This window comes from Callospermophilus lateralis, unplaced genomic scaffold (genome assembly GCF_048772815.1).
Source record: "Callospermophilus lateralis isolate mCalLat2 unplaced genomic scaffold, mCalLat2.hap1 Scaffold_63, whole genome shotgun sequence".
NCBI classification, from domain to species: Eukaryota; Metazoa; Chordata; class Mammalia; order Rodentia; family Sciuridae; genus Callospermophilus; species Callospermophilus lateralis.
The window spans coordinates 7,463,891-7,482,051 of NW_027514713.1; the positions used below are offsets into that span (position 1 = coordinate 7,463,891).

An 18,161-nucleotide genomic window follows, 5' to 3' on the forward strand; every position below is an offset into this window, starting at 1 on the left:
CACACACACAAACACAAGGCATACACAGCCCGAATCACACGTACACGCGCTTCTTAAAGGAGACGGCTCGTAAAGGCTTCCCGGCTACTGGATGGCGCCTTGGGGGTATCCATCCTGTGAGAAGGGCCCGGGTTTGAGGAGAGCTATCAGTTTTACCCACCCCTCGTCCCCCGGCAGACACTTAGGAACCTGGGCGGCTCCATCCTTTGATCTAGTATCATGATCGCGCATCTAGAAGCAAGTGCGCCCCTCTCCAGCCCGGGTTTGGGTGGGGCTCAGGCTGTGTGCCCTGGTGGAGCCTGAGAAGAGGCTCAGGCCTGGTCCAGAAGAACGATCTGCATCCTCAGTGGAGCGGCTCTGGAAGATTAGGGACGCTCGGAATCAGAGAGGGAGAGGGAGAGAGAGAGAGAGAGAGAGAGAGAGAGAGAGAGAGAGAGAGAGAGAGAGAGAGAGAGAGAGAGAGAGATCGCCCCGGTTACTGTGCACTCCTTGGGGACTTGGGTCAGTTGCCAGGCTGACCAAGTTTGGGAGGCTTGAGATGGCAAGTCCTGAACGTCCAAAACTTTACTGGGGTCCTCCGATCCAGTGTCCTGTTGTCTCCCTGAATTCTGTCTACCATCGTGGCATTCCGCCTTCCAAGCTAGGGGAGTAGGCACTGGGTTTTGGTGGGGTACTCATCAGATAACAAAAGCGGGAATGAGAATTCGCTTTTCCAGGAGAACGGTGGACAGACACACACTGGCACTGGTGGTCCTGAGTGTTAACAAAACATCCGACCAAAGGGGTGGGGGCGTTGGAAAGAAACCGGCTGCGGGAGGTGGAGGAAGAGCTGGGTAAAGAAAAAGAGGGAGCAGCCTGAGGAAAGGCGAGTAAAGCAGCTGGCAAGGGCGGGAGGAAGAGGCTGCGCGCAGACGGAGCTGGGGAGAAGCTGGCGGGAGCGAGGAAACCTGCAGGCGAGAGGGGGAGGTTTCTGGCAAGAGGCGCAGGCGAACACGGGCAGGGGAACTTCAGAAGAGGCTGCCAAAAAGGACTGGAGCTGCAGCAATGTGAGGCAGTGGACAGGGGAGGCAGCAACCACCAGCCCTTGGCAGGTGATGGTTTGGCTGGAACAGAAAGGGGGAAGGGAGAGAGGCAGGCATCTGTTTGGGGGCAATGCCAATAAATGTGCTTCTCCTTGGCAGCCAGCAGAGGGGAAGAGGAGCCCACGGAAAAGAAAAGCAGGGAGGCGAGGTTAAGAATAAAGCGTGTTCCAGGTATGACAGCTACCTCGGTGGGGTTGAAGAGAGGATTGACAAGGTATAGTTCATGTTTTAGTTGGTAAAGCAGGAAGTAGGACTATAAGAGGTCATGATTGATAAGCAGATGGAAAACGCTGAAAAATAGTTTGCCAAAAATGTATTGGATGGTAATAATTTGTATCCTAAAGAGAAAAATGAAAAATGTGAGGAATGAGACTTTACAGCTGTTGCTAAAATTAGAAAAGAGATTATATATATATATATATATATATATATATATATATATATATATATATATATATAATCTCCAACTGGACCCAAGACTCTCAGGTGTCTTTTCTGATAGTTTTCCCTGTACACAGCATGAGCCACCCACAAAATTATTTTGATGATGTAATAAAAAGCTATACATTATATTGCATAACATTAAAATTTGCAGAATATTTCTAGACATAGTATTTCATTTAATTTCTACAACATCCCTGAAGGTTTTGTTTTCAACTTCCAGATGAAGACAATGATGGAAATAAAAGATAACTTTCCACCTCATCATACAAGTGACAGAGCTCAGGTGTTTTCTGACTTCCAATCATTGTATTTCTTACTATGTTCCACTGACTTTCTACATAAAAAAAAAAATCATTCCTGATCTTGATTTGTGCACACAGGTTGAGATGATTCATATAAAAGAAATAGAAAACAACATGAAAACAAGGTCATTTTGTAGAAATTGTCCAGTGTTCTGTGCCAATGTAAAGTAACAAAATGTGATGTGGCATATTTGTCAATAAGTCAAGAAATTATTTTTTGTGTGTATTATATCTAGCAAGGTGCAAAATTAGAAAAGAGAATGCCAAAAAATGTTGAAATTCTGTTCCAGTCCTTGAGACAGTATCAAAGAGGAAGTGAAATAAATTTATACAAGATATACATGAGAAATCAATTATAAACAATTATAAATGGCGAAGTCCTTGCTAAATGAGCCAGTATATAAGACTTCATTAAGGAAGTGTGACACAGACTGAGTATTGCTAGGCTGTCAACAAGAAGGGATTTCTCACTGTAAGAAACTTGTCAAAAATTAAACACAAGGGCTGGGTTTGTGGCTCAGTGGCAGAGAGCTTGCCTGGCACATGTGAGGCACTGGGTTCAATCCTCAGCACCACATAAAAATAGATAAACAAAATAAAGATATTGTGTCCATGTATAACTAAAAAAATTCTTTTAATAATAAGTAAATACAAAACATAGATGCATTAACAGTACATGTGGAGTACAAAGTGAGAGGGGGGCTTGCAATAAAATATTAAGTTAAACCTTGTTGCAATAGGCAAACAAGGGTTACTAAACCATTTAAGACATCTATTGAATAGGTATCTAGTGAATATTATCTTCAAAATTATGCATGGGATTGTCTAGGAGAAGGAATTGGGAACAAAGAGATAATGAGATTTTTATCCAGCCACAAAACCATTAGACCTACACTAGGGTGATGTCTTTGGACACCTATGCTTTTAAATGGCATTCCTATGAAGAAAAACTCCATTGAAAACAGGAAATTCTAAATTCAAAAGATAATGTCAAATTTGTGATTAGTAAGAAAGATAAAATTTTTAACTTATTTACAATCATTTTGTAAAACTTACCACTGGACATTCACTGATGAGCAAAGAACGAGTAAGTATTCAAGGTTCTAGAAGTAAAATACTGTTTTACTTCAATGATGGGGCTCAGAAGGATTCATAGTCCAATGAGGGAGACAGACATGTAATAATTTTTATAATGCTGTAGGACTCAGGCACTTGGACTCAGGCACTTATCTTATGGAAGAAGTAGTTGATTTTCCATGAGGTCCTTGGAGAAAGTATCACAAAATAAGTGATTCTTTGAGTAGAATCTTGAATAATGAGTGGAAATTTATTGAGGTAGTGGAGGAATAAATATGCAAAAGTGCACTTGTGGAACTACAAATCGTTTGTCAAGCTAAAGGCTAGGGTATGTTTAAATCAAGGTCAAGCTCAGAGGTTGCCTGGATGAGTGTGCAAGCATAAGATCAGCTAAGGTCTTTTGTGCCATATTTCTGGCTTTAGACTTTACCTTGAAGGAAATTTTAGGAGGAAATAAATTTTCCTCCTAAATATTGTTGAATATTTGCTGACTTCTGGGGAACAGTTGCCTTCTAGAAGTTCTCATGTGTTTTGCCTCATTTGTTACACTAAGTGTTTAGTATCTGTGGTCAGTGTAGATCTTTTATCTGTGTTTGTCTAATAAACCTGATGCAACATTGCCCCACATGGACTTAGCTGGTTACCTACAGAAATGTGATCACTTTCTTTGTTGGGTGACTTTGCTCTTCCATCACTCATCTGTTATCTATGCTTACCTCTTAACAGGCCCAGAATTATCAGGAAGTTCCTAGTCTCATCTCAGCAATTGTGAGCTTTTCCTACCCATGTAAGTTAAAATATAAAGTATCATCCTTCCCTTTAGGGTGTTAATGAAATCTTTCCTCACAAATCTTGCCTCTTGCTGTGTGTGCTTTTGATACGATACCTTTTCTCTTCTCAGAATTTTTAAAGATAATGAACAATCTCAGAATTACATGTGACTAGAGAAAACTGAACCCAAAAGAGAAAAGGAATTAAAAAAATGGAGTAATTTCCCAAGGCAAAGGTTAATGGCAAGTCAATAAAATATTACAGGGGGGATAAAGGGATCTGAGGAAGTAAATGATACCTGTACCTCTCAAAGGGCAAATGACAGATACTTAAAAGTGAGTATTCTGGGATATGAGAATGATTATAGCTACCTAAAATACATTAGAGGCAAAATTATGTATTATAACTATCATTGAAACAGATTTCTCAGTAAACTAGAACCTTCTAAATGAATTCCATAGTGTGGGAAGTTACATAAATTGCTCATTCCTCCATCATATCAATTTATGTGCTATCTTCCCTATTTGCATCAGTTGAAACTGCAGTGCTCTTTTATTTATTTTTTTTCAATTCAGAGAATATTGAATTAGTGCCAAGCCATTGGCATCCTTTCTTCCTACAGGGGGACCGTATATATAGATAAGGTCCCTAGAGTCTTGTTATTTAAGATGTGTTGTCTGAGAGGATCTTAAGTCCTGGGAGTTTATAAGAAATGCAGAATCTTTGATTCCCTGTTGATTCATTTGCATGGGAATATTGAGATGCACTGTTGTAGAATATGCACACAGTAGAGCTACTTCTATTGTATCCACTACCTTAAGGTTATGCTGTAACAAAAGTTGCTGGCCCATTTCAATCAGGAGAATCTATGGTACTGAAATATTGTATCCTCAAAAATATCATTTCATGGCCTGAATTTATTGACATTATTTCTAATTTGGTGTGAAATGATGTTTCTTGACAATTTATTTTGTCCAAAAACTCTCCTGCTTGATAAATAATAAAAATAGTTTGCTATGATTAGTGGCAATGAAGATAGCATGATTTTTTTTAAAGATAGAGAAAGAGAGAGAGAGAGAGAATTTTTAAATATTTATTTTTCAGTTTTCGGTGGACACAACATCTTTATTTTATTTTTATGTGGTGCTGAGGATCGAACCTGTGCCCTGCGCATGCCAGGCGAGCGCATTACCGCTTGAGCCACATCCCCAGCCCCAATAGCATGATTTTTTTCTTCCTTTTTAAAAATTGATTTACAGTCTCTTTTCACCTCCAAAATTATGAGTATTTCCCCAAATTTATTCTCCTGCTGGTTGGTTTATTCATTTATTCTTCCACCAAACATTCATTAACAAGTATAAAATACCAAGCAACTGAAGATGTAACAAGAAACATGTGAAGTGAGTTAAGATAGACTAACTTAGTATGGTCAAGTTCTAAGATAGATGAGAATGAAGTCTTGGACTAAAAGTTGTTTGCACTTGGAATTACTATTGAAATAAACAAGAGCTAGCAGCACAAAAGAGAAAAACATTATTTTGATAACAGTGGCTGGTAATGGCCTCTAGTTCATCATTGTTTTCATCACAGAGCACTTGAAGTTTGGAAGTCCAAGATGGCTGAGATGTATGAGGAACCCCCCAGAGAAGAAAAAGAACAATAGGCTTATAACCTTATAACATTAGGCCAGAGGTGGAGTCTTGCATGTGCCCATAGTTATGTCCATCCATCAGATGGACTGATAGCACTTCAGAAACCACCTTCTTCCCAGTGACCAGGCTCTTTATAGCACATGCTGGGATTTGTGGAAGCTCAAACTCTAACTTGACATTTCTCCTGCTCCACTATCTTCCTAAGAGAGATTGTTCTGTCTTAAGTTTTAATATTTACTTCTACTCTGTTGACTTTCAGATCTGCATCCCCAGGCTTAAATTCAGTTCTATGATCTACAATTATGATTCTCACCTTTACCTAAAACTCAGCATGTCCGGAATCAAGTTCATCACTTTTCACCTTAGATGTTATATTCCTCAGTTTCCCCCATTTATTAAAGACCCTCTATTCTACCAAGACTTGAATAGCTTTAACTCTAATATTAAGTTGTGCTCAGTATTCATTCAGTCACCAGTGGTTGTTTTGTCTCTTCGTCCAGCACCACTCTGATTTATTCCATTACCCGCATTGCAGTTAATCACTATCCTTTATAAATTCATACATTTGTCATTTAGTGGCTAACTGCTGCAGTTGTGTATCCTTATATTTAATTTTTATCCAATTAATCTTCAGAGCACTCCATTGAAATCTCCTCCTTTTAATTTCTTACATATTTTCAACATAGATATTGTATTTATAATTGGAAAGATATTTTAGGTTCTTCTTCATCAAACTCTCTATTCAGAAAAATAAGTGGAGGTTCACAAAGATTAAGTAAGTCATATGACTAATTGGTAAAGTTTTAAAAACTCACATATAGCTTGATTTACAGTTGATTGCTTCCCTAAAGGAAAGAGATTTATTGTAAACTATTTTACACTTGGAAGAAAACACAATGAACAAACAGTGTAGTTTAAGAACTGGTTTCATTGCTATTTTATTAGTTCCATGTAAATAACTGTGTTAAGCTAAAATCAAATAGTTATCTGGGTTATTGGTTATGTCATGGTTTGCCAAAGGGATTAAAAATCTAATGAAAAAAGACATTCCATTAGTTGACAGGTAAAATGGAGAAGAGTATCCCATAAGACACTTCCAAAGCATTAGGAAACTCATTCTTTTTTTTTTTCATCCTCTTCATCTTTACAATGAAGTTTCATATTCTTTGAATAGTTGTGAAGATTAACTGAGATATAATATGTGGAAGCTTCTGGAAATTTGTAAATGCTGAGCAACTTACTGTAGAATGTGGCTATTGCATACTATCAAACAAAAGCAGGCAACAAAGACTCAAGGCACTCTGATTAACATTCAGAGTGAAGACTCTCTCAGAACATTCCTCACGAGTTATGTTGGGAAGTACTAGCTCAGTACTAGCTATGTGTCTAACTATTATTAATAGAAATGATAAAGTATTTCATTTTGTAGCAAAAGAAAAGTAGCTACAGAATGACAGACTTTACCATTGTTATCAAAATATAATTAGCCCCTTTTGAACTACTGCAATGTATAAAATTTGCTTTTTATTACTTCTCAGGCAAAAAAAAATTGGAAGACAGAATGGAAATTATATTAGTATTCATTAAAATCCATAAGATCACAATGAAAATATATTTTCTAAAAGTGAATATTTTATATTCAATTAGAAACATTAAATTGGAATCAAAACATATAGAGTTTGGGAAAACTTTTATGAGCTAATTTCCAAGGGTAATGAGAAAACAAAAATTCAAGTGAAATGTCCTTTTTTCTACATATTAGAACAAAAGTAAAAGTTAATTAACCCATTCAGTACAGTGATCATTAGAGGAAGAACAGTGTTTTAGTTAGCTTTTTCACTGTGTGACTAAATGGACCCAACCAGAACAATTGCAGAGGAGGAAAAGTCTATTTGAAAACTCTATGGTTTCAGAGGTCTTAGTTCATAAAAGGCTGGCTCCATTCCTCAAGGCTCAAGGTGAGGCAGAACATCATGGAAGAAAAGTATGGCAGAGGGAAGCAGCTCATATGATAATCAGGAAGCAGAGAGGTTTCCACTTGCCAGATACAATATGCCCCAAAAGCTGGGCCCCAGTTCCCAGCTCCTTGAGCCACACCCTACCACTTCAGTTACCACTCAGTGAATTTCTATCAGGGGAATAATTCACTAATTGGGTTAAGACTCCTACAACCCAATCATTTCTCTTTTGAACTTTCCTGCATTATATCACACATGAGCTTTTGGGGAACACCTCACATCCAAACCATAACAGACAATATTAAAATGATAAAATGTCAGATAATTAGTTCCAGTATATTTTGTGTTTTCATTGTATATATCATCATTTTGAAAGTATTTAATCTCAAATTTAATTCCTTCAATGCTGGAATAGGCAGAATTGTCTTATGTTGATGCTTAAGAAACTTAACATGTTAATGAAAGTTAATTTCCTTTTATATCCTTCACTATCCAATAGTTTCTCCATTTGTTGAGGGGTGGGATGTTCTAATAGCCCAAGAGTCCAGTAAAGAGTTACTCATACATAGGTATAAAATACCCCCACTATAATCAACTTCTGTATCATATGTGTTAGACTTTGTCATTGTTGTATAATATCGTTAAGACGTATGTTTCTGTTTACATTGGATGGTTGTGCTTTTATGTCATCATTCACAAAGCCATTGTAAATTACAAAGTAACCAATGTCTACAAATCCAGATGTTTATGTTCTAAGAATGTATTTCTTTAAAATTATGAAAGTCATTTTAAATGAGCTAGGATTTGAAAAAATTTTGTTCATATAATCAAAAGGGAACTAGTGTAATTTTAATAAAGGATTGTATTTAAGTGTCAACAAATTCTAACTTGACAATGGTCATTATTTATTTAAATCTTTTATTAAAATGCTATTTGTAAGATTAAAACTCACCAATATTAACAAAAATTAAAAAGGTGTCTAAAAATGAGTTAGAAAAATTTGTCACATGTATTTAAACACAAGATCAGTATCACATATCAATATATATTTCAAAGTAAAAGCATCATCACATTAGCCAGAGAAACCAGAAAAATATGATAGGCTTTTACAATCTTATAGTTTCTATAGGACAGTCAAATATACTACAGATTGTCCACAGATACAACTTAAGTGTTACTGTAAAAATATTCTGCAACTGGAATATATGCACATGATAATGCTTTTGGCATTTTAATTTATCCTTAATAAAGGTACATCTGTACTTAGTCATTTTTTATTATTTTTACATTTTAAGAATTCTTACTATGGTTATATAAAAGTTATACTTTACTTTCTACCTTTAAAGATCTTGCTAAGATTACTTTTATTTTATAAGAAAATGAATTAAATTGGAAATTGTTTAAATGAAATTTCCCCTCAAGTTCATGGAGACCAGACATATGGCTGTGAAGACACAAATGTTATTCCAAAAATTATAGAAATAACTAATTGTGGGGTGGAAAGGCTGCAGATGCCTCACTTCATGCTTTTACCCAGTGAAAACGTCTCATTCTGTTCTAGTCAGTTTGGTCTGCTGTAATAAGAATGCCATAGACTGTGTGGTTTCAACAGTAGATCCTATTTCTGACAGTCTGGAGGCTGTGAGGTTCAAGTTCAAGACACTGGCAGACCCAGTGTCTGTCACGACCTGCTTCCTGCCTGTAGATAGCCACCTTTTTTCTTCATTTTCACATGCAGAACAAAGAGATAAATAATCTCCGTAGTGTCTCTTCTTATAAGAAGGGTACTGATCTCATTTATGACCTCATGACCTAATTACATCACAGAGGCCCTGCCTCCACGCACGTCCTGTTGAGAATTTAGGCTTCAATATATGAAATTGGTGGTGGGGAGGGGAGATGCACAAACTTAGTCCATATCATTATTTCTAAAAAGGTGGTAATTCTGCTACTTCTTAAGGAAACCAGAAATGAAAATTTGATGTTACAAGGCCAAATATTCAGGCTGAGAGTTTCCAAATACATGTGACCTTTAATTAATTTGTTCATATTGAGATTATATACTGTTTTCATAGCTGTATGTGTGTATCAGTTATTTTAAAAGCTTCAATTCACATATGTATGAAAATTTAATTCTTATCATATTCTGTATGTTATTTCTCAGCCAGTTATTTTATAGTTCGAGACAATATTATTGTCCCTAACATTATCAGCAGAGTTATTCAAGTATCTCCATTATAATGTGAAATTAAAAACATGAAAACTTAAGATTTGGGATAGCAGGAGAAGAAAGATATATTTTAAACCTGCTTGCTACCCTAAAATTGGTATAAATAAAATAATGCATAAATACAGTTGCTATAAAATGTTGAATCTCAAGGTTTCTGGAGTTTGTTCTAAAGATTAACTACTCCATTTTCCTTTCCTTTTTTTTAATTAAAAAATTCCATTGTTAGTTCACAATTATTTAGATATTTATGAACTCTAACTAAAATTCCATATTGGAATTAAATGTAAAATGTTCTCTATGAGGTGGAATCTATATTTTCAAAGTATTATGTGGTGATATTACTTGGTCCTTTGTTGAAACATAATCCTTATGGCTATTAAATTCTATTTGGAATTATAAGTTTTATTTGTCATTGATATACGTACTTAGTTGTACCCTAACATTAATCATAATTTAGAACCTTATTTCTTGCCTTTTATTAGGTTGAATGTATTCCACAGAGAATAAGATTAACACCCTTCTTCAAGAAAGTTATTATAGAACTTCCTTAATAAGTACTAAGTCTCTATACACAACTACAAATTCCTGCTGTTTTTGCCTCTTGTAGTAAATTGAAGGACCTTTCAGTAAGGAGACACTACTGAATGTTGGAAGTTGCATTGAAACCATAGTCTGGAGACTTTCATTTCTGGCTCTGTCAGTATATAGCTGATTGACTTGGCACACGCCTGTCAACCATCCTAGGCTCTATGTATTTCTCTTGCAAACTGAAGAATTTGAATCAGATGAATTCTGAAGTATTGGGAAGTTCTCAAACTGTGTGTATGTATAAATTGACGTTAACTCAAAAGTCATAATCTACACCTGTATTGCTAAGAGGTCTGAATTTAAAATATTGGGTTAGATATAAATTTAAGTTAACCTAAAAATGCTTCCATTAGTTCAGTAAGTTTCAATATCTTGCCTGTACTAGGAAAATGACAGCATTTTCTTAGGTTATCCTGAATTAAATTCAGATGATATCAGTCGTTGGTAAGTTTTGATGTGCACATTTGGCTTCCTGATTAAAAGCTGTTCCCAGTGTATATTTGGGTGTCTGCAATGTGTGGCACTTTTTGCCTGGCTTTCCCACTAGGGGTCATTGTACTGTGTGTGACTGAAAGGAAGAAAGCTTTCCATAAGGTCTATGCTTTTAATTTTTATTTTGGATAGGCACAGAGCTATGCGATAATCAGATTTTATTTATTTTTTCATGAATTAAACAACTTAAAAGTGAAATTTTATGTAAAAATAGCTTTTTATATTAATAAACACGTGAAATTGTCCTAAGATTTTTTCTGCTAAGAGAATTCAGCTCCCGGTTCTCATCACAAATTTCTTAGTTTTACTTCTATATTAGCAATTGTTAGATAAAATGCCCAAGTATTTTTTAAAAGTCAGTGTATTGATTGATGTATAGTGGAATGAAAATAGGTAGTTTTATGGTGACAAATCATAAGTCAACCATTTGATCACATTTTAATTCGCAATTTCTCGTCATAGTAAATGCTGCTCAGCATCACCTTGGTGGACAATTAACAGCATTTTATTATTTAAAATTCTAAAATGATAGTTAATACTGCTTATTTGAAAAACAATTACTTACCATTCCTGTAAAAATTTACTCACTTTAGGTTGCCAGATTAGCAAATGAAATCAGAGGTTTATTATTATATAATCACAGTTAAATTTGAGTTTCAGATAAACCACAAATGCCTTTTTAGTATAAAATATCCAAGGCAATATTTGGGACATATACTAAGGAATTATCTGTTGCTTATCTGAAAATCAAATTTAATCATGTTTTATATGGTAAAAATGTTTTATATGGTATACATATAAACTATAGGTAATCTATTCCTTAGCAATAGGAAGAAAGATAGGTATAGATTGATAGATGATATGGCCTCATCTCTGTTATCTAAAAGTCAGACTCTAGACTTCCTTAAGGTCAAAGAATGAGATTACAAGCAGAATTACTGAAAGATGCAGAGGTAAGAATGTGAACACGGGAGGGAAAAAACGAAAAAGAAAATCGTAAATGCCTCTGGCACTGTAAAAGTGACCTGTGAACATCTAGGGACTGTGAAAATAGCCAAGCACAAGAAGGATTCAGCTCGATGCTCTGAAATTGGTATATTTCCCACAAGGTGAAAAGCAACACTCCCATAAGCAAGCAATTGCACAAAAACTGAGAACAGTATGGGAGAAAGACCAGGAAAACAAAAAGAACAAAAGAATGATGGGGAAGATAAAAGAGAATCACAGAGAGCCAAAGTAATGAGAATAGGAGTCGAAGTCTTAACAGAAAAGGAGATGTGGAGACTTTCATCAGTTCTGCTCTATAGTAAGATAATGGAGAGGATCAGTCCTCTATTCTCAGGAACAACCAAGAGTATCAGGGTGCCATGTTAAAGCCACGTTATCATTAGGCAATCTCTATACATGCAACAAATAGAAATTAGGAATGTCATGGCAAAACCAATTTTGGTTCAAGTATTAAACCATTTTGACTCAGTAAGAACCCAAATAGGCCTTGCAGCAAATCTGTAAATTTCAATGATATGAGAGAAGTTAGTTAACTTGCCAAAAGTCACAGCATTAGTAGAGGTGTAGGGTTAGGACTCAACCCCATATTTTAAACCAATAAAGTCCCTATTTATCTCATTTAGCAATATTGCCACAGCAACCAGCAGATTTATTTATTTATTTATTTATTTGTTTGTTTGTTTGTTTGTTTATTACAAGGAGAGTCACTATGATAGAGATGAGTTGAAACATAGTGTAGTGTGGGTACATGACTTAACTGGTAGTAAGTTCATGGAGAGCAAAACAAAGTTAATGGTCTTTGTTAACTAGCAAAGCCAGAATACCCTTTTTGGGATTTCACTCTAAAGAAAAAGACAAAAACTTTTTTTTTTGAAAGTACTTAGTAATGAGTCATGTGACATTTCAAACTAAAAGGAAGATTAGCTCTAAGTGATGAGAAACTACTCCCAACCTGTAACAGTGCTCCTAAGAAGAGTTCAGGAAGAATTTAATGTAGAAAGTGCACATTGTTGATGAGTCAGGCCATTTCCACTTACGCTAATGCTGCAATCTGTATCCTCACCATACTGGTTACCTCCTTAAAAAAATAGTTTTTCTAAAAATTTATCCAAAATACTTTCCCACCCTATTCCTTTGTCCATTGCTGTGATCTCACTTGTCTACTTAGTGTTCTGTTTTCTTCTTCGTTTTTTAAGTTACTGTTTTATTCCCCAAACTATTCATTGCAAATGTATAAGCCCATGAGATCCAGGACTTCCTCCAAGCTGTTTGGTACTGTTTCACCAGGGCCCAGCATATTGCCTGGCTCAGAAACAAAGAATGCTAAATCTTTTCTTAAAGAATTAGAGAATGAAAGGTTGATCGTTGTATGAGTCAATCCAATGCATGTGTTATGGTTTGGATATGTGGTCTCCCTTGTTTTAGTCAGCTTTTCCCTGCTGTGACCAAAAGAGCTGACAAGAACAATTTTAAGGAGGAAATAAATTTATTTATTCGGGGGCTCACTATTTCGGAGGTCTTAGTTCATAGATGGATGATTCCATTTCTTGGGCAAGGTGAGGCAGAATGTAATATATACCCCAGAGGCACACCCTCAGGGATCCACCTCCTCCAGCCACAACCCACCTGATCACAATTACTACCCAGTTAATCCATATCTGGGGATTAACACACTGATTAGGTCAAGATTCATAATCCAATCAATTCACCTCTAAACTTCCCTGCACTGTCCTCCACATGAAATTTTGGTGGGTATCCAAACCATAACACCCCTGAAACTCATATATGTGAGAATGCAGCAATATTCAGAGGTAAAATTATTATGGGAACTGTAAACTAATCAGTGGCCTAATATACATGGTGGATTAATCATTTGAAAGGCTACTGTATTGGCTGAGAACTGTAGGCATGTAGGGTGTGGCTGGAGGAAGTAGGTCACTGGCGTGTGTCCTTGAGATTTATATATTGTCACTGGCTCTTTGCCCTAGTCCTGCTTCCTGGCTTCCTGTCCTGAGATGTTTTCCTCCAGCACACTCTTCTGCCATGATGTGCTGCCTCACCTCTGGCCTAAAGCCATGAAGTCAGCTGACCATGGACTGAACCTCTGAGACTGTGAACCAAAATAAACTTTTCTTCCTCAGACTACCATTGTAAGGTATTTTAGGCATAACAACAAAAAGTTGACTAAAACAGAATGTAACAAAATATAATTTTTCTTAGTCTTATGCTCTGAATTTTATCATAGACTAGTTGTTTTGAGATGCATTCATGGTTCTTATAGTCTCTGATTTCTTTTGGCTTTTAAAATTCGTCTCCTGCTTTTGATGAGCAACAAAATGACTTAGTATAAAATTGATACATCACTCTTTCTCAAAAATAAAAAGGTTTTCTAGGTCTGGTATGTGATTATTTAATGTGATTTGGATTTTGAAAGACTACTGACAAAAGTCAATTTCCGTAGCATGTGTTACCCTGGCTTAATCTGGTAAAATTCAAGGGTATCATTATTTTAATAAATTTTCTTTTGTCAAATATGAATGATTTACATGTTAATTTATTTCCTCTGTATTTCACAATACACACATAATGGGTTTCCTTTATCTTCCATACATAATACTTTTAATAATTCTCAACAATTTGTTGCTTTCCATTTTAATTTTCCTCAGTTTTTGAAAATTTAAAGCCTATCTTCTGTAGTATCATGATATTCATTCTCTTTTAAAATGATTATAATATGACATCTATTGGTAAGAGGGTCATTTTCATTTTTTGTTAAGTAGGCAAATGAGAGTAAATTAAACTATTCCTAAATAAAATATGGAATATATGTGTCCTATTCTTCATAAAATTATGTAGGTATTCTATTTTTAAAAGCTATTTCCCATACTTATTACAAGTTAAACATGTCACAATGTTCTGGATTATGTGTCCAATCAATTTTTTTTTTGAAAGTACTTAGTAATGAGTCATGTGACATTTCAAACTAAAAGGAAGATTAGCTCTAAGTGATGAGAAACTACTCCCAACCTGTAACAGTGCTCCTAAGAAGAGTTCAGGAAGAATTTAATGTAGAAAGTGCACATTGTTGATGAGTCAGGCCATTTCCACTTACGCTAATGCTGCAATCTGTATCCTCACCATACTGGTTACCTCCTTAAAAAAATAGTTTTTCTAAAAATTTATCCAAAATACTTTCATTGTAGTTTGTAACTAACAATAAGTAAACTACTATGGAGTACCAGTTTTGAGGAGAAAGCACTGTTTTAATGCTCAAAAATTGTGTTAATGTGTAATTTTTGTGAAGCAACTCTTCCCACTCCATATAGAACATTAAATCACTAGTACAATTAAATATAAGAAGATTGTAATAGTACTTGTTAGGTCTCTTATCTACACATGTTATTACATAGTAAATATGCATTAACATACCAGACAGAATTTAAGGCCCTCTGAACATCCTTTCAATGTCACTGACATATATCAAGCAGAAAATTTCAAGCTTCTCTTGAAACTCTCCTGCACACATACAATGCCCCATGATTTGTTTACATCCTTTCTCATTCAAGAAGCATTTTAGCACTATTTCTGAGATCACATAGTTGCTGGGGAACCATGATGCTACTAGCTAATCAGAGGAATGGAAAAAAGTATTTCAACTTCAATAAAATATTGTGCACATTTAGGGTTGATTGTATGAAATTAATACATGAAACACTGAATCATTCATTTTAACTTTATAGATAATAAGACTGAATTGGTATGGGAAGCATTTGTTCATTATGAAACAGGTTCTTAACTCCACTTCTCTAAAACGACCTGTGATTTTTTTTAAGTGAAAACTCTGTTTAGTGATAATTTTATATTACTATTATGTTGAGACAATTTTCAGTAGGTTTCTTCTGTGTATGCATGTCTTGTGAGTGAGGCATTGGCTAATCTTTGTTCTAGACTCTTTTTTTCAAGAATATTTGCATAACAACCAAATTTGGAAGATAGAGTGTTTAATTCTGAAGCAAAGAGTAGGTTTCCTTGCTTCCTGGCATAATAAAGAAAAGGACTCCAATGAAAGAAATGCTTACTTTCTCTTACAAGAGATTTAATTTCCCATGCTTAAAGTTCCTCTTCTGCAACCCATTATATTTACAGGGGTCCTCTGGGCTGAGAAGTGAAGGAAGTCCATTTGATCTATGAAGTCTATTTGATCTGGCTAATTTTACAGCCATGAAAAATAGTGTTCTTTATCTGAACCTAGGATTCTAGTGTCTCCTTCTAGCATTCACGAATCTGTGGCAGGCTAACTTATTGTCTTGCAAGTTAGGTAAAAATTTCAGATTCTATGTAGTTATTCAAAGATATTTTGGCAACAAATGTAGGACATAGACAAAGATAAGGATTTCTGGGAGTATGAGAGTCACAGAGGCTGATAACACAATTTAAGGGAAGTCTCTGAGATTGGTAGTAGTAAGCATGTCAATCAGATTGTTTGGTCATCAGGAGATAAACTGTATGGTTAGCCAGAATGTAAGTGGACCTTCACTATATTGTCTATTAATAAGAAGAAATTGGGGAGGTGGCTGCATGCTCACAACCAGAAAGTAGGTTCAAAGACCACAGTCTCTACATTGTGCCATAGCTGCTCATCCTCCAGGTATGGGCTGGACCAGGGACACATCAGAAAGGATGGAAGGAGAGTTCCTCACCAGTGTGGGGAGGAACCTGAGGTCCACTCAATTGAAACAACCGGTACTGAGACTTGTTCTGGAATGGAAGAAGAAATTCTACTTGCTTCTTTTCACATAGCAGTTAAAGGGATGAGAGTATATACAAGCATGAAAAGAGTAAAATTCACAAGAGGATGGGCAGAAAGCAGGTGCATCTTAAAAACTTTTGGTTAGTTCACTTTGGAAAAAAGAGAAGTGGACTGTAATTCTCACTGGGAAGAATGAAAATAATAGCTGTTTTATAGTTCTGTTCACCCATGCTGATCTCACGTTGATTCAAAGAATATACTAGAACATCTGAGTTTTTTCTTTGTTATTGTTTTCTTATAAAGGGTCCTTATATGCTATAAGGTATTTTTGATTCTTTGGAGAAAAATTCTCTGAGAAAAAGCTCTTGTAGAAAACCATAGATGAGTCATTGACTAAAATTAAGGCTCTTACTGCTTCATATAATTTACAAAGCTGACAATGATGTCTCATTGGAGAGTGAAGAACAAAAAAAATTTAGATAAATCCTTGTGAAACAAATATAGACAAAGTATTGTGATCAGGTGCAACACCTCCTGAAATCTGAAACAAATGGACTTTTCCTTTTGATGTGCAGCTCTTCTCTCTCTCAGTCCCCACTGATCTCTGCTTTTCTGTTATGCCAACCTCAGCAGCTTTAAAGGGAAAGGTTATTAATGGTGGGTGCAGATCTTCTTGTCTCTGAGAGGGAGCAAAGGCCATAAATACAAGCATCTTTGAGAACTGTGGGGAGAAGAGGGATACAAAATGTATGGTTCTTTGGATGGTTATCCAAGTAACCATCTTAGTTGGTCCCATGGAATGAGAAATACCCAAGAATAACAGATGGTTTTTGGACAGTGTTCATTGTGGGAAGGGAGATCTAAGTGATTTTATGGGTGTGGTCTATTACGTCAATTCAATGTACTGTTGTTGTGGCTTCTACTATGAAAAATATATTTAATTGTAGTGATAGTTTACATGCTTGTAGTGTGAATGATCATAAGTGTTAGAGGGAATTCTCTTGGGTGGGATGAGTCCCTCATAAGGCAATGGCAATAGAGGGCTGCATATCCCTGAGATCTCATTTGAACCACAAGTGTTAATGGCTGATGATTTTCTACAGGAGCCTCTGACAATGAGAAGCAGCCTCCACATTATGGTTCCCTCTGGGACTTCCCATGACATAGCTATGAGGTGTATCCTTTTGTGAAACAGCTATTAATTTGTCTCTTATTGAAAATGAATCCCTGAACCATGGAGACATGTGTCTCTCCATCATGATATACCTATTTTGAGGTGGGTCACTTCAAACTCAACAAACAACAAGATAAGGGAATTTAACATGCCATGTTTGTCCAATGGAAGATATCCAAAACTATATCAGGCAAGACCCCACAGCATCCCAGAGAGACATAAAGAAAATAGCAGCTATGTTTTAGAAGAAACTTAATCTCTTCTCTGCCTCCAGAATCAAAACAATTTTAGGAGGGTCCTCATTTCTGAGAGATTTCTCCAATTTTTTTTTATTCTCAGTCCTGGTTACTGATGTTTTAGTTGAGCCAACACTTGATGGTGCCCACTGGACTATTTATTCAGTGCCAGCTATGAAGAATTTAAAATTCTTAAATTATATTTACTTTCCAATGTTTATATTGATAACTTTATCTAATGAAATTTAAAAATAATAATCCTGGACTTTGTTTTAAGTTTCTAACTTTTAAAATTACATTGCATTCCCCATAATCCATCTGTTTAAAATTCCATCTGTTTCCCAGTATGCAAAATTTGGTTATGTTCAATAAAATAGCATTGTTCCACAATATATGA

The 18,161-nt window shown here is 35.7% G+C and overlaps 1 pseudogene; it reads left to right on the plus strand.

Annotated features, from left to right (window-relative positions):
- The first annotated feature begins 696 nt into the window (after positions 1 to 696).
- The window catches only part of LOC143389479 (four-jointed box protein 1-like), a 56,997-nt pseudogene continuing 39,532 nt past the window's right edge, over positions 697 to 18,161 (plus strand).